A 25,493-nucleotide genomic window follows, 5' to 3' on the forward strand; every position below is an offset into this window, starting at 1 on the left:
ACTTCTCCTGGTATGACCATTTGCCAGAAATTTAATTTCAGATAAACAGATGGCACTAAACTAAAAATATTAGTGCTACAGTGAAAACATGGTAAAAAAAGAGAGGCAGGCTGACTGCTCAGGCTGGGCCTCACAGGAAGGTTACCAATAGGAAAATTAAAGAGAAAAGTTAGGATGGAAGATAGTAAAGGAGTTACTAACATAAGTCTTTGTTCAAAAAGAGTTATTGATTCTTGCTGGTCATCTACCAGGCTGCTCTGCCCCAACTATGATATGACTGTTTGGATGAAGGATGAATCTTTTGAAAACCTTTTCAAGCCTTAAGTATCTTGTCCATTTGTACTCTCCGCCTACCCCACTCTCACACATACAGCTAGATAATATTCCTTGTACCTGATTTATTAAAAAATAGGGGGGACCCTCTTTACTTTGGGAGTACTTTGCATCTAATAATTCAATTCCATAGACATTTTCAAATGCCTATTCACAGCAGGTAAGAGTTCAGGGGGCCTGGAGTTAGGAAGTTAGGAAGACCCAAGTTTAAATCTGGCCTTAGACACTTGCTAGCTATGCGACCCTAGCCAAGTCACTTAATCTGTTTGCCTCAGTTTCCTCATACATAAAACAGAAGAACTCATCCATAAAAAGACATGGCAAACCACTTCAGTATCTTTGCCAAGGAAATCCCAAAAGGATTATTGGCATTCAACATGTCTTTGGTAGTACAATGGACACAGTGCATGACCTGGAATTAAGAGAGAACTTGGTCAAATTCTGCCTCTAACACTTAACTAATTCTGTGTCAGTCTGGTCATCCCATTTCATTATACTATCTTTTACCATAAAAGCACTGATTACAAAACAGAGGCCAACAAGCAGGCCAATCTATCATTAGATAATCAAAATGATGATTTCTTACTTAGTAGGCCAGCTTATAAATGGGTTTACTTCCAGGTTGGACAACTTTCATAAGACTGTCCTTTATTTGGAGGCCTTTGTCAGTAACACAAATACTAGAATTACTTTGGTTAGGCCTTATGTTCTAGAAAGGAAAAAAATTAAAACTTCTATCAACTTCAAACAAACAAATGATTGGCTAGATAAGGTGAGGGATTCCATATAATCTCTGCATTATCTTTGGAGCTGTCTAGTTATAATATTAGCTAAGTAGTTGTGAAGAGATGGTCTTTTGATTGGCTCAGTTCCCCAATGTCTTGCATGCTGCATCTGAAGTCCTGGGACAGTTCCAACCTTTTGAGGTCCACAAGGTCACAACCTAGTCTGTTCTATCTCCAGTACTCCCCTTCACTTAAGGAAGGAAAGAATAAGACAAAAGAGTGACAGAAGCACAGGCAGGGCAGGTGTTCACAAGGTCTCTGTTGGTATGGTAGGGGAAAGCAGGCCCCTGGTACTAGTTTAATTTAGCATTTTAGTTTTCCCCATTACCTTGTAAAAACAATTAATATTTGTTCTTTTAAAATTTTGAGGGACAGAGCCAAGATGGCAGTAAAAGCAGGGACTTGCCTGAGCTTATGACTGTAAACATATTCTAGAGCAGCAGAACCCACAAAATGACAGAGTGAAACAAATTTCCACCCCGAGACCAGCTGGAAGGTCTACAGGAAAGGTCTGTTGCACCAGTCTTTGAGAAGAGTGCAGTCCAGCATGGGCCACACTGGCACAGACTGGGTCAGAACAGGCTTCAGAAAATAAATCACCAGCACCTGAGGTGGTTTTCAGACATCTCAACTCACGAATGTCAGAGACAACTTAGAAAGCCAGTAGGAAAGGTCTGTTAGACCTGAGTGAGAGAGGAGCATGCTTGGGCCCTAGCCCCAGCCCCAGCACAGCAGCAGCAGTGGCTGCTTCCAGAGTTTCTGGGTCAAAGGCAGTGGGGGGAATCAAGCAGCTGATCAGATGAGGATTGTAGGGATCTCTTGGATGGTACTGAGGCAGGATTCTCTTGTTTTGTCCTGGCTTGAATCTGGGTCACAGTCCTGGTGCCACAAGCTCAAGACAGTAGTAGCCTTGTACACATCAGAAAAATAATCAGTGGACAGATATAGCAACAAACACAGAGGTCTCCATGTCCCATTCCTCCCCAAGACTAATCACATCTCCAAGAACAGCATTCTCACCTCCCCCAAGGGAAGACTGGGCTCTTGGAAGCTCCCAGTATGCTTCTATTAGAAAGGAATCCATCTTGGATACATCCTGGACTTTATTTTGAACCAGGGATATAGCAGTGGCTGAATCATAATTTTGAGCAAAGATAGATAGAGATTTTCTTTATTAAAACAGTGAGGAGACTATGATGTATTCTTAAGTGCTCCAAAGAAACCAAAGCACCAGTTCTTGGACTTCTGCTGTTACAAAAGATGCTTTTCCCCCATGATATATGATCATGTGTGTGTGGCAAACACTTTTTCTGTTAAAATTCCCAGCTTTAAGTGATCGGAGTTGTGATCTAGCATGGTCAGATTAAAGGTTAGAAACTTGTGTGTAGGCTTGAAGAGCTGCTTGAGGGAATGCCTATCAGAGAGAATATGAAGTCACTGTAAGGGCCACCTAAAAATCCAACTGCACTTGCTTAATGATGTACAATAGACATGCCAAAAGGTTGTGACCCAAAACAGAATAGACCAATCCATCCTATGATGGGAGGATCTGTCCTGTATTAACATTATAAATAAACCCTCACTTCTGTATCTCTCTCTCTCCCTCTTTTTGAAGAAGGGTGGAGTTCACCTTGGCCAAGGCATTCAATTCCTCTGAACTCTTAATAAATTTTCCTTGTTAAGTGTTAAGCGTGTTTCTAACACGAATTGGATGCCCATGGAAATACAGAAGTGTCAGCAGACTCAGGACGAACAATCAAAAAATGATTTCATGAAAAAAGGACCAAAAAAATAATGAAATATTAATGAAAATATTATTCTTCTAAGAAAAAGACTCCACAGATTGCCAAAAACTAGTAGAACTGAAAGTAAAGTCTGGTAGGGAAAGGTATAAATAACACTGGAAAACCTACCAAAAAAGAAATTATTGTGTCTAAGAGAAAAGTTCAGAGGTTACATCTGTGAGGGACTTTAGAGATCACCTAAATTCCTTGCTAAATTCTTACCTTTCTTTGAATTCTCTTGACAAGGAGTTAGTGCTTAAATATATCTTCCTCATTTCCATTCACTGTGAAAAGTATTTTATGTGCAGCCAGGTCTGCTATAATGCTTATTTTGAAAACAAGAATTTGTTTCAATGTGACTGATAAATTAAGGAACATTTTGAGCATAACTCAAATTTCAAGTTTGCTTATATGTGATTTCTTCCTCAAGGACCAAGAGAAATTCTGAAAACTACAACACAACTATAACACTTCACAATTATGGAAAAAGGCAACCTTTCTGGTGCCCATTTCCACAAATTTCAGGTCTTTTTCAAGGTAAAGTGCCATATTTATTGTGTATCTTCTGATACAATAGGAGCTGTGGTTGGAAGAGGACTGATCTTCACCCCTCCACACCTTCAAGCCATAGGCCTCTGGCCTCAAGACTAGAATTGCTCCTGCCCAACTAGCTTAGGAATTTGCCAGTCTGGCTCATGGAAAGCTGGGTGCATGATGAGCAAAAGCCCTACCTAGGCCAAAGACAACACAAAGCCCTGATTACAGCCACTACAGTACTTATCTATTTCTTAAACCATTTAGCATGAAAAAAAATGCTGCCATTTTTTATTAGGTTCTTATCTCTTTTTAATGTCACTGACAGTTTTTGAGGGCTATACCCCTAACCAGATTTTCCCCTGTGCTTTTTTATAACACAATTAGATACAGTATATATCCTACCAAGGATATGGCAGCAAAATGACACCCTAAGCAGTCACCTGCTGGTGTGAAGGGCAAAGATTAAATGAATGTGGCTTTCTTCTCTTTCTGGACATTTTTTTTTTTAATTAGATTCCTGATAGTATGTGAATGCAATGAAATATTGTGCCCCAAAAGAATGATGAAAAGGAAGGGTTCAGAGAAACTTGTGAAGACCAGTATAAACTGAAGCTGAGTGAAGTCAGCCAAACTAGCCCAATTTATATAGGAACAACACTGGCTGTACGAACAACTCAGAAGACATAAAAACTCTGTTCAGTGCAGTGGCCAACCATAATCTAGAGGGCTGATGACACATGCTCCCTTCCTCCTGGCAGAGCAAAATAATAGATTCAAAATGCAAAAAGAGACGCATTGTTTGACATAGTGAGTGAGGATGTGTGTTTTAGTTCACTGCCGTATTTTTACAAAGATTTCTTGAAGATATTTGATTAAATCTTCACTAAAATCTGGGCAAATTATATCCATGGCTTTTCTTTTTTTTTTTTTAATTTACGTATTTAACTTTTTAACATTAATTTCCACAAAATTTTGGGTTCCAAATTTTCTCCCCATTTCTCCCTTCCCTCCACCCCAAAACACCGAGCATTCTAATTGCCCCTATCACCAATCTGCCCTCTCTTCTAACATCCTTCCCTTCCCTTATCCCCATCTTCTCTTTTGTCCTGTAAGGCAAGAAAACTTTCTATACCCCATTATCTGTATTTCTATTTCCTAGTTACAAGAACAATACTCAATAGTTGTTCCTGAAACTATGAGTTCCAACTTCTCCCCATCCCTCCCTCCCCACCCATTCCCTTTGGGAAGGAAGGCAATTCAATATTGGCCATATCTGTGCAGTTTTGCAAATGACTTCCATCATAGTCGTGTTGCGTAAGATTAACTATATTTCCCTCCATCCTATCCTGCCCCCCATTGCTTCTCTTCTCTCTTTTGATCCTGTCCCTCCCCAAGAGCGTTGACTTCAAATTGCTCCCTCCTCCCCATGCTCTAACTTCCATCATCCCTTCCACCCTGCTTATCCCCTTCTCCCCCACTTTCCTGTATTGTAAGATAGGTTTTCATATGAAATGAGTGTGCATTTTATTCCTTCCTTTAGTAGAATGTGATGAGAGTAAGGTTCATGTTTTTTCTCTCACCTCTCCTCTTTTTTCCTCCACTGAAAAGTCTTTTATTTGCCTCTTTTATGAGAGATAACCTGCCCCATTCCATTTCTCCCTTTCTCCTCCCAATATATCCCTCTCACCCCTTAATTTCATTTTTTTAAGATATGATCTCATCCTATTCAATTCACCCTGTGTGAATTGTTGTGTGTGTAATCCCACCAACTACCCAGATACTGAAAAAAGTTTCAAGAGTTATAAATATTGTCTTTCCATGTAGGAATGTAAACAGTTCAACTTTTGTAAGTCCCTTATGATTTGTCTTTGCTGTTTACCCTTTTGTGCTTCTCTTGATTCTTGTGTTTGAAGGTCAAATTTTCTTTTCAGCTCTGGTCTTTTCATCAAGAATGCTTGAAAGTCCTCTATTTCATTGAAAGACAATTTTTCCCCTGAAGTATTATACTCAGTTTTGCTGGGTAGGTGATTCTTGGTTTTAGTCCTAGTTCCTTTGACTTCTGGAATATCCTATTCCACACCCTTCAATCCCTTAATGTAGAAGCTGCTAGATCTTGTGTTATCTTGATTGTATTTCCACAATACTTGAATTGTTTCTTTCTAGCTGCTTGCAATATTTTTTCCTTGACCTGAGAACTCTGGAATTTGGCCACAATGTTACTAGGAGTTTCTCTTTTTGGATCTCTTTCAGGCGGTGATCTGTGGATTCCTTGAATACTTATTTTGCCCTCTGGTTCTAGAATCTCAGGGCAGTTTTCCTTGATAATTTCATGAAAGATGATGTCTAGGCTCTTTTTTTGATCATGGCTTTCAGGTAGTCCCATAATTTTTAAATTGTCTCTCCTGGATCTATTTTCCAGGTCAGTTGTTTTTCCAATGAGATATTTCACATTATCTTCCATTTTTTCGGTTTTGTTTTGTGTTTCTCATAAAGTCATTAGCCTCCTTCTGTTCCATTCTAATTTTGAAAGAACTCTTTTCTTCAGTGAGCTTTTGAACCTCCTTTTCCATTTGGCTAATTCTGCTTTTTAAAGCATTCTCCTCATTGGCTTTTTGAACCAATCCTTTGCCAGTTGAGTTAGTCTACTTTTAAAGGTGTTATCTTCTTCAGCATTTTTTTGGGTCTCTTTTAGTAAGGTGTTGACTTGCTTTTCATGATTTTCTTGCATCTCTCTCATTTCTCCTCCCAGTTTTTCCTCCACCTCTCTTACTTGATTTTCAAAATCGTTTTTGAGTTCTTCCATGGCCTGAGCCCATTGAATATTTATTTTGGATGTTTGGGATACAGAAGCCTCGACTTCTATGTCTTTCCCTGATGATAAGCATTGTTCTTCCTCATCAGAAAGGATGGGAGGAGATATCTATTCACCAAGAAAGTAACCTTCTATGGTCTTATTTTTTTCCCCTTTTTGGGGCATTTTCCCACCAGTTACTTGACTTTTTGGTCCTTTGTCAAGAGTAGGGTATACTCTGGGGACCTGTAAGATCCCAGTTCCTCCAACGTGGCACAATCAAGCGTGTACTGGTCTGGGCGCAGATAAAGATTTTTGTGCCCAGAATCTTAGCAGTTTCCTCTCCACAGGCACCTGACCTCCAGTTCCACCAAGCTACCACTGGGGGGGTGGGATTCAGTCAAGTTGTGGGGGCAGGGCCACCATTCAGTGCGGGACAAAGACCAGCTTCCTCAGTGCCCCCAGGGGTTTTATCGATCCAACAATGGTCTGGGCTGTGGTAGGGGATGCCATGAGAACTCCTGCCACCTTCCTGATGTGGCCTCTGTGGGCCACTGCCTGAGGCAGGAGCTATGGGAAGGCCCTTTTCTCTTCCTGGCCAGCTGAGTAAACCCTGTCACTGACCTTTGGTGCCTGTGGTTTGAGGGATGTGTGGACCCTCTGCTGCGACTGGGAATTCCTAGACTGGAGATTCAGCCCCCAAGGGCTGTTCATGAGCCATGAGCCATGCTGCCAAGGCTGGGCTGGGCTCCGTGTCTGGTGCAACAGACGTTTCCCATGGGCCTTTCACGTCACCCTGGGCTGGAAATCTCCTCCACTCTGTTGTTCTCCACTTTTGCTGCTCCAAAATTTCTTGAGAGTCCCTCGCTACAGGTATTTTATAGGCTGTGTGGGGAGACCCTGCATATGTGTATCTTTCTACTTGGCCATCTTGGCTCTGCCCCTTCTATGGCTTTTCTTTAGCTGCTAATTTAGTCATCCCATCGTAAAAAGAAATAAGTTTAGTCCAGTATGATCTATCCTTGAAGAACTATGATGTGAAAGCAAACTGAACCAAAAGTGTCTTTGCTCTTGGGGTAGAGATTAACAGCTCATCCTAGATGCCTTTCGTTGTGTCTCAGAATCATTGAGGTGGATTGTCAGTTACTATGAACATTTCCCTGAGGAAAATAATTTAGATATTCCTATTATTATAGGAGCGGATGAATATAAGGATAAGAGCTGTTTATTGTCTTTTTTGTCTCTGCATCCCAGGTTCACACCACAGTACCTGGTACGCAGGAGCTGCTTAGCAATGAATGAATGTGGCAATATTTTGTTCGCCATTCTCCCAAACACAATTAAATCAAGTGAGCCTGCTTTTACTACCACCAACAACAAAATCTCTGCCATAATGGTGAAGATTTTATTTTAAACTCTTTGTATTTTAAAGTTCAGGACCTTCTCACAAAAGCTCATCTTCCTCTTTTGGAAAAAATATAATTTCTATCAGTACCTGCATGGATAAATGTGTCTGGAATGACTGTCTTTCTTCTGTCAGTCATGTAGTCTTGTGATTCCTCGTGGATTACTCTGCTTTGATTCTAGATTCTGTGTTCTATCTATAGGCAAAAGTCCTTCATCAAATGAAAGAGACCTTCTGACCTCATGTCATCTTCAATTGACAGTGTTAAGGACTGTAATATACAGTGGACCTAAATTAATTTCCAGATAAGCGGACCTAAATTAATTTCCAGATAAGCCTTCACCCAATCAGTCATATGCTAATGTCACACATTAGCGGGAACTTGTGTCTACTACTATTTCTGTCAAATGACATGACCATTAACCATCTTTGTGTTTGAAATCTATTATCTCTGCCTCTTCCTTTTCAATCAGTTATCAAACCTCCCACACTCAATCAGTTATCAAACCTTGTCAATTCTATCTCTGCAATATATACGTTGGTAACGGAAATGACATTAATTAAGAGGCATTAGCATCTGCTTTGTCACTGAACCCCAAGGGACCATGAGGTCCTACCTGTATGACTTGGAGCTGAAATCTTCAGTGTGTTGTCCTCCCTCACTGGCATGTGAACTCCCTGGGGGCAGACATTGTCTTATTTCTCTCTCTGTATCCTCACTGCTTAGCAGTGTTTTTATCTAGTAAACACTTGATGCTCTAAATGCTTTTAATATAGTCTTTCATTCAGCTATACTTTTTCTTTAACTTTTTTATAATCTAAGGGACCTTTCTAACCCTAATTCTCATAGTTCTCCCTCCTCCATCTACAAAGGAGTACTTAATTTTGCATTTCAAATTTACCTGCAAGTAGAGCTATTAAGAAGAGAAGAAAACTGATGGCTCTGATAAAACATTCTGCTAAGTTAGATAATTATCTAAAGCACCTATAAAAAACCCAAAGCTAACAGTATAGGATGGCCACAGGTAGCCAAGACATATGCATGAATAATTATGCTTTAATTCGTATAGCGACTTTTATTAGTAGAAGTCTGGTAAAAAGGGTGTTGACTCAAGGCAACAAATTTCTACCCTTTACTGTGCCCCTGGGTATGTGTATGTGATCTTGGGCAGGTTGTCTAACCTTCAAGTGCCTCAGTTAAAGGATACCTATAGAATAAAGAGAATTATGTCATAGGAGGATTTTTAAGATGAAGTAATGTGCCTTATATCACTGAAAACAAAGAAAACTGAAGAATTTTTTTTGATAACTTCATTTATGTTTTAGCCTTTTATCTTTCAAATTTGAAAGCCACTTCTTCTACTGGGGAGGGGAGAAGGGCCAGTTCCTGAGGAGCAGGCCCATCAAACAAGTTAGCACTTTTCTCTTTTCATACACTAAAAGCTAAAGCAATTAGGGCAAAAATGTCAGTATTCTATTCTGAATCTTCCATTACTGCAATTCAGGTTTCATTATCTGAAATTATGTATCACCATACCATGTTAAAAGGTGGAAATATGGAACTTGTGATTCTAAGTATTAGATGAGAAAGGTAAAAAGCATTTTCCAAGTTTTAAATTCACTGCAGAACACTTTAACATATTCTTGCCATTTTTGCTTAAAAGATGGTGCTACTTTTACTGATCTTATATCCAGTCCAACAAAATTACCATGCCTATCATTTGCAGAATGAGTACCAGTGTGGGAAAGTGGACAGACAGCTGATCTTTGAATCAGGAAGTCCTAGGTTCAAGGCTTGCCTCTGACAAATACTGGCTGTATCAAACTGGGGTAAGTCAATTAAATTTTCAAAGTTCCAGGCACCCCTCTAAAACCATTGGTTGCTGACCTGCATCGTTAAAGAAAATTCCTTTGAGGGAGCTCCCTACACAGATACAATCACAGCTTCAATTTGAAAAACAAACAAAAAACTTTATGTTAGCACCTGGTGACCCAAGTCAATATATGCTATGCACAAAATTATGACCTACTCATCATACTTTGTATGTTCCTTTGTCTTCCTTTTGTTCTTGGAAGGCAACCAAGAAGCTGATTTCAATCAACAAGCTCTAAAGCTCACAACTGACAACTGTTTTCCTAAGATTTGTCTTTTTTTTTTTTTTTACCCATTGAATCTAAGCAAGCAAATGCTCTGAAGTTAAATGCATAGCTGCCCTCCTCTCCTGAGAGCAGAATAAAGGTGGCTATGAAAATGTAAAAGCAGGTATTTACAACACCACAACAAAGTAAAAAAAAACCAAAATATTTTCTAGAGGTTTTGGATTCAAATTCTGTCTCTACCACTACTGCCTAACATTTACATAATGATTAATACATGCCATGCACTTATGTGAAGAAACACTTCATAATTATTATCTCATCTGATCCACACAACCACCCCTAGGAGGCAGGTGCTTTTATTGTCCCTATTTTAATAAAAAATTATTATTATTGATGAGGTTGACTTCTGCCCAGCAACGAGAGCTTCACCCAAATCTAAATCTGCCCAGTAACAAGGAGCTCTATCTGTTGACAAGAAAACCTTGTTCTTTTCTGGGTACTTGACCAACCCCTATGGTTTGGGCCAATATCCTTGAGTGTTGTCAAGTTAAAGTTCCCTATTTTGTGACCACAAAAGTACCCAACACACCTGGTTTCCCTTTCCCGACATCTTTACCTGTGTTTAATTGCCCAAGCAGCAGCATAACCCCTCACACACACCAAAACTTGTGTATAAAAGAAAGCCTCCTGTTTTCTCTCAAACTACTAGTGCCCCTAAGAATTATCCTACTGCTTCTGAATCAATAAAACCCTCTTGGCTAGTATCTGCCTCTTGAATTCTTTCTGGATGACCTGATTCCCAAACCTCATCGAATGTCATCGTTTTGGGGCTGAAATCCAGAACCCATTCATCTTCTCCTAGCTAATAGGTAGACATCTCTCTCCCCATCCCCAGCCCCTTGCTTTGTCTGTGTCCTGTGGCAAGACCTAAATTACCCGGAGCAGCATTGTGGGTCTCTCTGACTTCTACGTAGTCAGGCAAGATGGTTCTCAGCTTCTTGAGGGGAACATCTCTCATTTAGCCATCTTCTCTTTTTCTCCCCCTTTTCGAGATGCCAAAGAGGAGGCAAGTGGTTGCAGGATTTTGGACAGAAATTTGAGAAGGGGGACCTTAAGAGAAAGCAACTTATCTTCTTCTGTAATTCCCCTTGGCCACAATACAACCTAGAAGATCAGAAAAGTGGCTTGTCAAAGGCTTCCTTAACTACAATACTATTTTATAATTAGGTCTTTTTTGCTGGATGGAGGGAAAATGGACAGAAATCTCCTATGTCCAAGCCTTCATGGGTCTTTCCTAAAACCCTGGCCTCCGTGATTCTTACAAAATGCTCCTCACATGTCCTCAATTTGGCCCCAAACTCCCCAGACAGAGGAATTCCTTTTTAGCACCCTCATCTCCAAGTCCCCCTGAATCTATTAGTCAGGTCCACAGCTGTTGCAGCCACTGCACCTACTACATGTCACATACATACCTGCAAGACAGACAAGTTCAGCCTTGGCATGTTCCTACTCACTTACTACATGTCTGTCCTGCTGCATGACCACTTGGGCATGCATGGCATGCTCAAGGTGCTCTATGGCACATGGAGCATCAACTGCCTGGACTACCTGCCAGGCCCAGGCCAGGGGCTCTGAGAAGAGACCACAGCAGCAACAACCCCAACAGCAGGCCTCCACTGTCAGGCCCTACTTCGAACCCACCCCCACCCCACAGCTCTGATATACGAATGAGTGCACGCAATGAGTACAAGAAGGCCAGTGTGCCATGCCATGCTTGCTCAACCCATACCTGCCCTGGATTGGGCCCAACACCTTCCTGGACATCCTCACTCAACCACCAGGTACTAGAGCCCACTTAGTGCCCCAGGAGCTGTGGCTGCTCAAGATGCCCCAGGCAGCCAACTTCTGTTTCATGGGCAAGCCCTACTGGGACCCACAGTCATGCTGTGAATGGGGTGCCCCTGGAACCCCAACCTCCACATGGTGATCCTCTGCTTGGGGGTGGAAGGGACCTCCAGCACTTCCATCATTAGGTTAGACAACTTTTTTTACTTTTCCTGTTTTTGCATGTTCTAGTCTGGGTCAGTAGTGTTTCTCAGTGGTTTGAAATTCAAAGCAGAAATTTTCACATAAATGAAATGCTAATTCAGTGATACGTAGTAGTCAATAATATGCCATGTGTATTTACTGGCTTAATTCTCTTCCCTCACATTTTCCCTTTAAACATTTCACTTTAAGAGAAAGGATGGAGAGAATCAAGCAACATCTAGGTACTGGTTCACTACCTTACTTAAAAATCCTTAATTAAAGGAAACCAACCCAAAGCCCTTTTAAGAGTCAATGACATTCTGCTGGCCTTTGCCACATCTCATATATTCAGAGTCAATCAGAATCACAAGTTTGAATCACTCATTAATGCAAGACTACTCAGTATTGCCTTGTCCACAGGAGGTTGACCAACTTTTGTGACTAAATTTCTGTATGTCTCAGGAGGGAGTCTAAGTTCTTCTCAAGTGCACAGGAATTTTGGTACTAAGTATTGCCTTACCCTGGGGTAAATACAAAAAGCATTATCTGACTATACCAATTCACACCTTCCCAAGCCAGATAAAACAGTTTATCTCCTCCCTGTCAGTTAGCCATGAGTTATAGTTTATCTAAAATCTTGGAAGTCACAGGTCACTGACCTTCTGGGGGTAAAACGGAAGGGACCATACAAGGTCATCTTAATAACTACTACTTAAGGCCTCCCTAGCTGGACATGAGTCCCAGGTAAAACCTATCTCTTCTATCATGGGGCAACCCAAGTAGTACACCTGTGAACCAGTCTAGGATCTGAAACTTCTCTTCAAAAGAGATAATGACAGACCCTGATAATCTGCTGATTTCACCATCAGCCCTAGACTACAAGTTAACTTCTCATAGCCCTTTCCTTGTCCCTTGAGAACTCGGTGTGAAATTTATCCTAAAGACCTCCCTGATGTAGTAACTGCTGACTTTCTTTCAAACATGACAGCCAAGGACTCATACTTCTGGATCAGAGATGATCAAGCAAAGGATGAGGGCTGGAAGTGGGGTGTGAGAACCCCACAAAGACCAGGGTACCAGGGGTAGATCATCTGGTTGAGGTCAAGTTAAAGATTCATTATGCTTTTCAGTTGGTAAGAGTTCTTAAGAAACCTGCAACCTTAAAGGGGTACAGGGAAAGTTTATATAGGATATGTAGGAAACATGTGCCAAATATGCTAACTAGGTGTTTTGGGGTTGGATTAGGGAGTGGTTAAGGAGTGGTCAGTTCTTAAAGGAACATGCACTTTTGGTATCTACTGTGCAGGTATTTTACCCAAAATTCATCAGGAAATAGACTGTACCTAGAGGTGTGGTTTTAGGCTTGAAATGTCACTAAGTCTAAGTGGTCAGGGCTGGCTCAGAAATACCAGGTTGCTCTCATCAATGTCTTGTTAGACAAGATAAATGTCAGAGAGTATAGGTGTGTCTAAGACATATTATTGGTCAGTGAGTAGTAAATGTCATTATGAATCTGTGCACAGCTCATTAAGCCAGTACACAACTGGGTTCAAACTAATGAGTTCTATAGGTGCAGCTGGCTACTATAACAAGAAAGGAGACAATGGTTGTTGCTAGGGCAGGCTGTGTCCTTGGGCTGGGGAGAAATTGCTTGGGATAGTATTTTGAAGCTAGGGAGAAATGCGATTTTTAAAGAGAAATGTGATTTTAGAATTGGGGCCCAAAAACATGTACCCAAGCACCCCATCATGACCACTATTACTAGCATCTTAACAAATATGGGTATAGGCAGCCAAGACCCAGGCATCATAAACCCCCACTTCCTTCTCATACCAGAACCCTCTCAAATATCTCCAATTGACCAATAGCACTCTATATTCTTTACCCATTACCCAACACTGGCTCAGATATCTCCCCAGTTCCTGCAACACATAGAGGCAAAAGTGTTGCAATCTTGCTTAAATAAAACCACAGTTTCTCTTTCCACCACTCTGAGAACTGTCTCCCTTTGTGGACTGACCACCTTTAATGTTACCCAATCCCTTAATGTTGTCCTAACCTCTTGCTGCTTCTCCCCTTACCAACCATTTGGACAGCATACACTTGGCCAGGTGGTTCCTCAATACAGATTACATTTTCAAACAAAATACCCTCTGGTATCTATCCAAGGTTGGTGCTTGGTGAGGCCACTGGTAGCATAAGGCTATTCTTTCTAACTTAGCAGCCATTGTTTCACTCCTCAAGAATAACAGCCCACAACTTATCTGAACTTGGAGAGTCACTTGACTCCTTTGACAATGCAGTTCTAAACAACCTCCTCTGGAGGTGTTTGTGCTTTAGCCAATACTTCTTATTGTCTGTACATTCATAATTCCATAAGGTAGAACTCTGCACTCAAGAGATACTACAGGCAGTCTCTTGGATACAAGACATCCACTCCAACCTGCTATCTTCCTCTATCTCCTCTTGAGGCTCATAGTGATCCCCTATTTTGAGTCCCCTTCTAATCTACTGCTTCTGATTTTTGGGTCATATTTGCTTAATTTGTTAGTGCACTTTGTATATTCTTGTATACAGAAACACCATTTCTGGTTCCTGTGCTACCAAGTGGTAACCACCATGGCCTCGTATAGGGACCTCCAGCTTGGCAGCAAGTTCAGATGTCAATTCTCCCACCTGTTCTGGTCCCCTTCTTCTTAGGTACAGCTAGATGCCCCTTGTCAGAAGGAAATAGTTATCAAAGAAGAGACCACTGCCATCTTACCAAAAGATTTCTCTTATCAATAATTAGAGGAGAGAATGTTAAGAATGACTTCTGCCCAGCAACAATGAGAGCCTTGCCTAAATCTAAATCTGCTCAGTAACGGGGGCTCCATCTGTTGATGACAAACTAATGTTATTTTCTGCGTATGTGACTTAACCCCTATATATACTAGTCATATCCAACATATCCTTGAATGTTACAAGTTCAATTTCCTGTTTTAGGACATCCCTGAACTGTTTTGTAAAGTACCTAATAAACCTGCTTTCTCTTTCCTGCCTCTTCTTACACACCTGTTTCCCCCTTTCCTGACAACCTTCCCTATGGTTAACTGCCCAAGTAGAAGTATAACCCCACCCCAGCTAAGTGCCCAAAACTTGTGTATAAAAGCAAGCCCCCTGTCTTTTTTCAAACTGCTAGTGCCCCTAGCCTGCTGCTTTTGCATCAATAAAGACCTCTTGACTGTCACACAGCTATTAAGTGTGTGATCTCAAGTGTTCCTGATCCTAAGCCCAGTGCTCTATCCATTGAGCCACCTAGCTGCCTCAATTGTCTCTCCACTGCTTATTACCTGTAATATGACAGGTAGTCACAACTGGCTGCATGATTTGGCCAAGTCATTAGCCTCCCTGTGTTTTAATCTCCTTAGCTCTAAAATGAGAGGCTCAGACTGCTGGGCCTTGAAGGTTTCTTTCAGCTCTACTACTGCAATCTGATCAAAACTGATTATTCACAGGACAATGTGAGAGTGAGCAGAAATGGCTGCCAGCCAGCCACTAGATGGGTTAGAGTCACGTTAGAAAGAGACCTTTTACATCCCTCTTTTCTTGCCAGCTCTTCAAATCGAAAGTTTGCCTTCTCAAATGAGAGTAGAATAAAAATCATCGATAAAAAAGTAGCCAAGATGACCTTATTAAAAGACAATGGGAAAAAAGGTTTTTGGTTCTTTTTAAAAAAGCATATAGAGAGAAAAGCTGAGACATAGCGTAGAGGACTATTATTTCCAATGCTTCCCAGGTGTAAGGAGGTTTAGAAATGATCAGCACCCTCTAGAAATGATCACTCCACCCTCTTCCCAAATCATTTTAATATGTTGGTAGTAAAGGACTGTGGAATAAGCAACTGACCTGGGTACAAGGCTCTGAGGCTGGATTCCATTTTTGCTATTTATGACCAGTGGAAAGGGCCCTGGTTTCGGTGTCAGAATCTGGGCTGTCACCTATCTGTGCAGTGTGTAGCCTTTGCCAAATCAATGCCCCTCTAGTCTATGTCTCCATTTCCTTTAATGTTAAGTGAAAATCCACATGTTCTTGGACTTTCCTTGACATTTCTGCTGCTGCTGAACATGACAGAGATTATTGATTTGGGGCTGGAGGGCACCACGAGTCTAAGTCCCTCACTTTGGAGAACAAGAAACTGAGGCCCAGGTAAACTAAGTGAGTTACAGGCAGTATTCACTGAAAGCAGAATTTGAATCCATATCATACATCTTGAATACCAGTGCTCTTTCCACTGTACAACAGATAAATTCACACTGGAAAATAACTTCCTTTGTAATGGGATAAACTTTAAAAGTCTAGTCTGTTCCACTGATTTGGAAGTGGAAGCCAATTTAGAGTTGATCTCCTGTTGAAACTTGCTATGCTATAGCTGATGAAAATGAGGTCAAAACAATGGAATGATTTGTCCAAGGTCACACAGTTAAGTGACAGATACAATATTTGAACCTGAGAACCAGGGCTACACTTCTTTTCAATGTCCCACCTTCCTTCTCTGCCAGCAGCAACTAATAATCATCCATAAAATCATTTTCTTCAACCATCAAATTCAGGGATTAGCCTAGATAATCTCTCAATTCAATGACCTTGGGTAAATCATTCCTTTTCTGGCTCTCTAGTGTTGACACTGTGGTTTGTGTAAGGGGATGGGAGAGATGCACTTTGGTTGTTTATAGTCTAACCTAATCATTATTGATATCAATGTGAAGTCATTATCATATTAATTAAATCTATAGACATGTTTCAAGCTACAACATTAATTATTACTCTAGTCTTGTAGTCAGATACCAAAACAGTATTAACTCCTCTTCCTCACTCCATCTCAAAATAGATTTCCATTTGCACACAATGATGTATTATAGTGTCTTGGAAAATTGAGGGCTGTTACTGGTATTTACAATGTTTCAATTTTTCCATTTGTTTTGGTGGTTTTGCAGTTGTTTTCAGTTATATCTGACTGTTCATAACCCCTAATGGAGTTTTCTTGGCAAAGACATTGGAGTGGTTTGCCATTTCCTTCTCTAACTCATTTCACAGATGAGGGATTTGAGACATTTGAGGTTAAGTAAGTTGTTCAGAGTCACACAGCTAGTAAGTGTCTGAGGCCATATTTGAACTCAGGTCTTCCTACCTCCAGACCAGGTGCTCAATCCACTGAGCCATCTGTCTTCCCACCTTGTAAACAAATATACTTTCCAGAATCTCTAAATCCCATCTTTTCTTTGCTAATTCTTAGCTATCATCAACTACATTTTCCAAGGTTTTTTTTTTTTAGCTAAATGAAATGATTACTGAGTATATAGCACTTTGAAAAACACCCCAATTTTTTTAACATTCAGCAGAAAAACTCTGTGGGGAGTACTTAAAAATAATTTTCCTCATTTTTTTCTTATTGTTATGATTTTAAATGCTCATCGGTGTTGTGATTTGCAATGCAACTGAAAATTATCTTTACTAAAAAGTTGATTGAATAGGCATACTCAGGAATATTGAGGTCATATTAAAGCACATAATTTTGATTTTCATTTCAGATAGATAGTTTTTTACATTGAAGCTAGTTCTTTCTGATTAGTGTCATAACTACAGGCTAATTTACATTTAATGTGTCTTAGAAAAGACTCTGAGTTTAGATTCAATTGATCTTGGGTTCAAATCTTAGTTCCACTTTTAAATTGTGTAATTCTGAGCAAGTTACTTTGCCTAAGCCTTAGCTGGCTCATATACAAAATGTGGGAGTTAGTCTCTTTAACGGAGCAGAGCCACAGTGGTAGAGAAAACCCAGTGGAACTCTCCCAACATTCCCCTTCAAATAACTTTAAAATAATACCTCAAATCAAATTTTGAGAGGGCAGAGGCAACAAAAGATTAGGTTGAAGCACTTTTCCAGCCTAAGATAATTTAGGAAATCAGTAGGAGAGATCTGTGACACCAAGGTAGGGAGAGCACATGATGCAGCAGGACCAGCAGGGGGCCTCAGAGATGGGTGGGGCATGGCAGCAGCAGCTTCTAGACCTCCCAGCCCAAAGACAGTAAAGGGTTGGAAAACTAGTCAGAAAAAGATTCCAAGGGACCCTTTGCTGTCACTGGTTGCAGCTGGTACTAACCAGCAACTCTACCAGCTATATGCAGTTCTAGGTCACAGTTCCAGGGTAGTCAGTCACAAGGGACCAGGGACCCTGGTTGCAGTTCCAAAGAGGAGGGTAGCACTAGCACTTGCAGCTAAGAAGAACAATAGTGCTTGCATTTGCAGAGGACAGAGCACAAACAAGGAGAGTAGTAGCTACCTCTCCCAGGATCACACCCCCTTGGAATCTCTGAAAACTTGCAAATGCCCGGAACTAGCTCTGAAAATAGAAGTACAAAAAAGCATGAAGCTTGGGATAGTGCCACCTTCACTAGCAAGGCAAGCAGAGAACCTTAGCAAGAACCTTAACAAAGTTCAAAGGCAAGAAGTAGGCTAGAAAAAAAGAACAGTATTAAAAAAGCAGGGAGAAAAACATTGCCATGAAAAGCTACTACAGCGGCAGGGAAGACCAAGACACAAACTCAGAAGAAAACAACAATGTAAAATCAATGCCTTAAAGAAAGATACCAACTGAACCCAAGTCCAATAAGAATTCCTAGGAAAGTTTAAGACAGAGATAAGAGTAGTAGAGGAAAAAATTGAGAGAAAATATGAGTGATGTAAGAAAATTATGGGAAGATAATTAACAGTTTCGCAAAAGAGGCACCAAAAATACTAAAGAAAATAACATCTTAAAAAATAGAATTGGTCAAATGGCAAAAGAGGCACAAAAATTCACTTAAGAAGAGAACCCCTTTACAAGAAAAATAGGACAGAGGGAGAGAGAAAATCTGGAACTCAATTTTTAAAGAATAGGATAATAAATAAAATTTTAAAAAGATAACGAAGTACTTCCATCCAATTTCATTTGTTTTCTTAAATGTAACCTTTTTGAGATCTATCATGACATATGGCAGATGACTTAAGATGTTACTTTAAACTTTTTTTTTAACCAAACTGCTTTCTAGTTTTTCCAGCAATTCTTATCAAATGGGAAATTCCTTCCAAGTAGATTTTATTTTTAATTTTTTTTAACATTGTATATTTCAACTATGGGCAATGAAAAATATTTATTTAAAAAAATAAAGTCCCTACCAGTTCAGAAATTACATGAGTCTAAAATGACATACTGTATCATTTAATTAAAACTGAATTATTTTAATTGAAAATAGGCTAATTTGAACATTTGAATTTAAAATTTTTGTTCTTTTCTGTTGGATAGAGAACCTGTTTTTGTAATGCAAATTTAGGAATTTAAAATGCTTTTAAAGCATCTGCTTAAACTCAATCATCATACCCTTTGTAACAAGCTACTTTTGTTTCAAAATACTCCATAAAAAGAAAATATTCCATAGAAATCATGGATCTATCCTTATGCTAGTTAAAAACAAAACAAAACACTGAATTTAGTGTAAGAGGATTTGTATTTGACTTCAATCTTTCCACATTTCATTTGTGTCACTTAATCTCTCTCAAGTACAAAATAAATTTAAACTAGATGACCTTTTAAGATTTCTTATATCTCTAAATCTATTATCATATTATCCAAAGCACATTGAAAATCCATTCTTCCATTCCACCAACATCTAGATCCACCTACTTCTTTGGTCACACATTGTTGTTCAACAGTCTGTGTTACTTGGCAAGCATATGTCATCATTGATATATGTTCTATAATTTACTTATCCCCAACCCCCTATGAGTCTTTCCATTGCATTTAATCTACTTATAATTTTTTCCCAAAGATTACTACTGTATTTTGGGATTGATAACCATAAAAGGAGAATATTGGTGCTAATAAGATAGTTTTTTTGTAGAAACAATTTATGATCATAGAAAGTATGGCGTGGTTTCTCAAATTATATCCAGTTCATTATCTTCCTATGACTTAATCTGAAGTCCAACTCATTTTCCATCTGCAGTTCCTTGTTCATGGTCTAACTCAATGGGCTGTTTGCCCAAACTGTATGCCATGATCTTGGAAATGCACATTTTTCATCCACATTGTTTTGCTAGTGTATATAATCAGACGCACCTCTTTCTCAGTGCTGTGCATTTTACTAAGGCAATTTTGCAATATCTAGGACCGGTAGTAGAAATGAATGTGTCACTTAGAATGTTCGTAAAACAGCACAAATAAGGAAACTTTTTGACTGAATAGTATATAAGGCATATTTCCAGAACACTGGCAAAACTTGGGGAAACATCTATCTGTTTTATACCTACTTTCATTTCAGTACTAAGAAATTGTTGAATAAGTTATTATAGATTCATCTCTTACAGACTCTTGGTATGACTTCACCATGTGTATGGAAGACATCTTGTTGGAGAAAAGCCTTTATGTTTGCATTTAGTTCTATTTAAGAGGTTTTTTTTTAAATCAACTAATAATATAAATCAACAAAATAATAGAACCTGACATTCCCCTTGTATGGTGAGGTGTGCTCACCTTACAAAAATAAAATGCTATTCCTAAAATTAAAATCAGAGGTTTAAGTTTACTTTTTCAAGACTGTATCATTATGTATAAAATTGTTATTTCTAAGTCTTCTCTTCATCTGCTCCTTCAACCTTTCTATCTTGGTTTTGATGCAATGATATATAATTTAAATTAAATCCATTCAGTTATTCTAAATAGTGATAAGGACAGAAATTAAGTGCTAATGTATCCAAGTATATTTTTAAAATATACTGGATGGCTTTCACATGTAATACTGCCATTTTCTTTTGGACCAAGCATAAGAAAAGTTTTTCATTAGGAATGTTTTTATCTAAAGTTCCATTCCCCCAACCTACAATTCTTTTATCAATCCCTACCTCCTGCCTACACACATACACAAAAGGACACACACACACACACACACACACACATATATATATATATATATATATATAATAAGCAAACAATCATAATTTGAAAACAAATAATTTTTGCTACCTTTTTTAGTTTTCTCATATAGTTTGTGGGAAACAATATTGGTTCCTGTCTTTCATTCCTGAAGAGGACCAAAATGATATCATTATGTTGGGGTCGAGGTACAACATGTCCAACTGTGGCTGATCAGACTGATATGGGCTGAGAAGGCTGCATACCACAGGTCAGGCACAAATAGTCTATATGAGCATTTGGAGTGGAAATGTCTAAATTTATTCACCTTGTGTTATGTAGCCAAGCAAGTAATAGATTTATTCTTTCCACAATATTTAGAGATGTCTATAATTTTTCTTATGTGCACTTATGATATTGAAGATAAAGTGTAATTAGGATTTTGATGTGTACTAATTTAATGTTTTTGTTGTTTTAATTTATAATGACAATATTGACTATGATAATCCTTTCTTGGAGGTGTTTTTAGAGTTGCTTTTCTTCCTCCTGTATGATCACAGTCGTTCTTACTGGGCTTGCTAAGTATATGCTATGTTACACCTGGAGTTTTTCTTGGCTATGAATATTCTTAACAGAGAGTTAGTACATAAAGCAAGATGTTTGGTATACAGTAGCTTTTAAGTTTGCTGATTTGAAGGAGACATATTGTTGAATGTTAGCAGCCATCTGTTATGTGCTGTGAGAAATAAATCTTAGCACTTTAAATGAGTTTATTGCTACCTCTAAGCCTCTGGGTTCTTGTTATAACTATATCATTATTTTTTGCTATGTTCTGGATGACAGAAAAGAAATGTAGGCATTTAGACAAGACACTTTTTTCTTCCCTACTCTGTTACTTTTTGAGTAAAATATGGAATTTCTGAATAGTGTCACTATTGTGTAGTTTTACCTTCTGTCCAAAAAAAAGTATGTAAAATTTTGTTAAAATGTTTTCTTCCATCAATTTTTATTTTAAAAGATTTATTCATTCCTATTATTGTATCCTGCCTCCTGGGGAGTGAACAGTTGGTTAAGATGATAGTATCGAAGTATGGTTTTCATGGTTTTTCTCTGGACCACAATCTAAAACAGGTTTTTACCCAAGAGTAGAGAGCCCTTAACAAGACTTTTTAGTAATATACTTGCCTGAAGTCTTTAAAATGTAATTAAGAGATCTTTAAACTGAAGTGGAAAGGGCAAGGAAGATAACTGTGTATCTATCAAGCTAATTTGTCTTAAAGTCTAGCTTCATGGGTTATTCAATCATGTTTAGCTCTGTGACCCCACTTGGGGTTTCCTTGACAAAGATACTGGAGTGGTTTGCCATTTCCTTCTCCAGTTCATTTTACAGACAAGGAACTGAGGCAAAAAGGGTTAAGAGATTTGCCCAGGGTCACATAGCTTGAAAGTGTCTAAGGCCAGATTTAAACTCATTAAAGTTAAGTCTCTGGATTCCAAGTCCAAGCCTCTATCCACTATACCACTTACCTGCCCCTGGTTTTTATACAAGAAGTATGGTAGTGGATACACCAAAAAACAAAAGTCCAAGAAAAGAGCTAGTAATAAAGCCCATCACCTCAGATGTTTATTCACAAACTCACGTTATAAGTGAACGAACAACCCTAATGCAAGGAGGAAAATTTGACCACAGAAGTTTTCCTGAGATTTAGGGGTCATATGATTTATGATGGAAATATGACTCTAGAAGGTACAAAATACAAAAAACGTTTCAATAGTATTAGGTCCTAGATACTTATTTTGGAATATTAGGAAAGTGATTAATCTTTCTCTAATATCCCTCATCATTTAATAGGAAATGCTCTCTAAACAGGTTGTTATAGGCTAAGGTTTACCTGAAGAAGGAGTCAGGTGGCAGTGAATAGAGCACTAGGTTTGGAATTGAGATCTAAATTCTAACCTAGCTTCAGACATTTACTAGTTGTGAGACTCTGGACAAGTCACTTAACCTCAATTTGCCTCAGTTCCTCATCTGTAAAAATGGGGCCATTCGTGAAGAAGAGTCAGACACAACTAAACAAGTTTATCAGCACACAGAAACATTTAAAAAATCTATGTACAACTTACCTATGTGAAATTTACTCAGATATTTTTTAGTAACCAGCCAAGGCCCCAAAAAGATGGAGACACAAGTAATACAATACATTTGAGTTATTCTTTGAAGTTTGTGTTTCAAGTAGGACCCACAGATTGAGTCTCATGCCAACCCAATGTTTTGTGTAAATACAAACATTCTGAAATCAATTTGTGAGAAATACATAAACATCAAAATAGCTTTACAGATTCTTTTTTTTATCCAGAATAAATCTCATTTATGACATGGCCTGGTGACACCTCATTAGTTTCTTCATGTCCCATGATCCCAGAACAATGAATGACTGTTGGAGATTCAAGATATGATCTATTGTTCTGCTCCAAAATCTAGGATTTGGCATCTTTAAGCATTTTAATTGAATGTAGTAAAAGAAAAGATGAAATGAAGCAGGAAAGTGGTAAAACTGGTTTATCCAACGACTTACTTTGCAAATACCATATTTTATGATGTAGAAATGGAACTGTTCTCATGGCCTTGGCTGAGGTCTATAAAACATTTTATCTGTTAATTTTTCAAAGTCTAGAACTCTAACCAGCCCCACAGACGGTCATTATCTATACAATTTTAGCTCACTGGAAATCTGGATGTGAGGCCTCATGGGTCAGAGAACACAGGATTAACAAATTGCACATATTTATACGTACACTAATAAGTACTTATGCCATTAAGTTTATGACCTAAATTTCTAATAATTCTTAACTTTCTTGTGAAAATTAACAAGATGAAAAACACACCAAATGAAAGAGAAATAAAGAAATAAAGTTACTCTACCAAATTACATTCCAACTACACTGAAAATTTAAATTAGACAAATTGTAAAGTACACAAATTGGCAAAACAGAAAAATGATCTAAACAAACCAATCTCACAAAAAAAAACTGAGTAGAGCAAAAATTAACTCCCCCCCCAAAATTCCTGGGTCCAGCAGATTTATGGGTGCATTTCATATTATAATAACAGTAGTAGAGATGGTGATTATGGTAAGTAGTTTTTACAGTCGTTTAAGATTTGTCAAGCACTTTATATATGACCAGAATATTACAGCAAATAACACATTCAATTCCAAATTCGTAAATAATGTAAATGAAAAAGTTACATCACTTAAAGTAGCATGGAAAGCTGTGGTTGTACTTTTCCCACTATAGATAAGAATTTGTAACCAAATATAGGAAAAAAGAGAGTATTTCAATTTATCACTGGTACTCTCTCCAGTGTTTTAGACTATAACCTATGCGTGTAACTCTTGACCATTATCATTCCATAATCTACTTCAGAGGACCAGTGAATGGCTGAGGATCTTCTTGCAGTGCTCTTGATATTTAGCATACAACAGTAGAGCATAAAGGTTGCCCACTGATTATTTTCATTTATTGTATAAATAGTCAATCTTTTTTTCCTCTTCAAATTGTACATTTCTCTGATGACATCTTTAATGCCAATTGTATGTCGTTTTTATTTTCTAATACGTTGCAGCCTATTCAGCTTTCCATTGTCCTTTGGGTGACTCTCAACTTTAACTGTTTGGAGACTATGTTATTCCATAAGCTGCAGTCATGTGGTATTGCTGGAAGAATAGTTGTTGAAAAGATAGGCTTTTCCTTCAGGAAGATGCTGGTCATTAAGAGAACTGCTCAATTTTTCCAAAGCATTCCAATTTGTTCTCCTCCCACTCTGGATCCAGATCACTGGCCACCTACAATGCACTTATATAGAGTAACTTTCACATCCAAAGGTGCCACTCCACCTGCACACCATATATAATAGGCATTCGTCATTTGCTTTGTTTCTCCATTTTTCCAGGCCTAACTTGTTTGGGTGCTTATGTATCTAATTAAAGCAGCTCTACAAATTTCAGGACTTGATGCAATAAACACATCACCCATACACAAACCCATCTGAAGAACCTAATAAAGAAAGCTGCTTTTATATAGATTCTTCTCAAGATTCAGTTCAAATGTCACTTCACGTGAATAGGTTTGTAACCTGTAAACCAGTCACTTGGTGATGAATTCTTCGAGGTTTGAATTAATAATTCAATTAACTTCAATTATTTTTATGTATTCTGCATATATGTATAGATGCTGTCTGCTCTGATAAAGTGTAAACTTTTTTAAAGATGGTCTGTATCAGTATACTTGGCACATAGTAGACGTTTAATAAATATGTATTGATTCTTCACTCTACATTCTCCATGATGGTGATAAGTGGTCTTTGTTGGCAATATGCCTCGTTTTATGTCTCTTCTAACCTTATAAAATAATGCTAATTTTACTGTACCATAGATAGGGATAGGAATTACTTAGATTTTAACCGATATATAGAAATCCTGAATGAGATAATTCCCTCTACTAATTCAGATCAGCATCTTGTAGTCTGAGAGAATTACCCAGAAATGTATGTAACAGAAACAAAATTTGAACCCAGGACTTCCTCAGCCTCCAATTTTCTATTTCTTACACTATATATTGCCTCATAACATATTTTAAAAGAAATTTTGTATGACATCTATTTAAAGTTCTTTGTTGGAGGACAGTCTATAAGGAAGCATTTTGTTCAATCTAATTAAATGCTTTTATGGTCCTCCAAGAATACCCACACCAGGACCCTGTATTATCTATAACTATAAATATATGGATGATTATAAGAGG

The 25,493-nt window shown here is 38.5% G+C and overlaps 1 long non-coding RNA gene across 1 annotated transcript in view; it reads right to left on the minus strand.

Moving 5' to 3' along the window:
- The window catches only part of LOC140506754 (uncharacterized), a 117,671-nt gene extending 92,402 nt beyond the window's left edge, over positions 1-25,269 (minus strand). Inside the window, exon 1 of the long non-coding RNA XR_011968071.1 lies at positions 20,805-25,269. This is a non-coding gene — a long non-coding RNA (uncharacterized lncRNA). The remainder of the gene's footprint in view (positions 1-20,804) is intronic.
- Between the last annotated feature and the right edge of the window lie 224 nt (positions 25,270-25,493).

This window comes from Notamacropus eugenii, chromosome 5 (assembly GCF_028372415.1).
Source record: "Notamacropus eugenii isolate mMacEug1 chromosome 5, mMacEug1.pri_v2, whole genome shotgun sequence".
Taxonomy (NCBI): Eukaryota; Metazoa; Chordata; class Mammalia; order Diprotodontia; family Macropodidae; genus Notamacropus; species Notamacropus eugenii.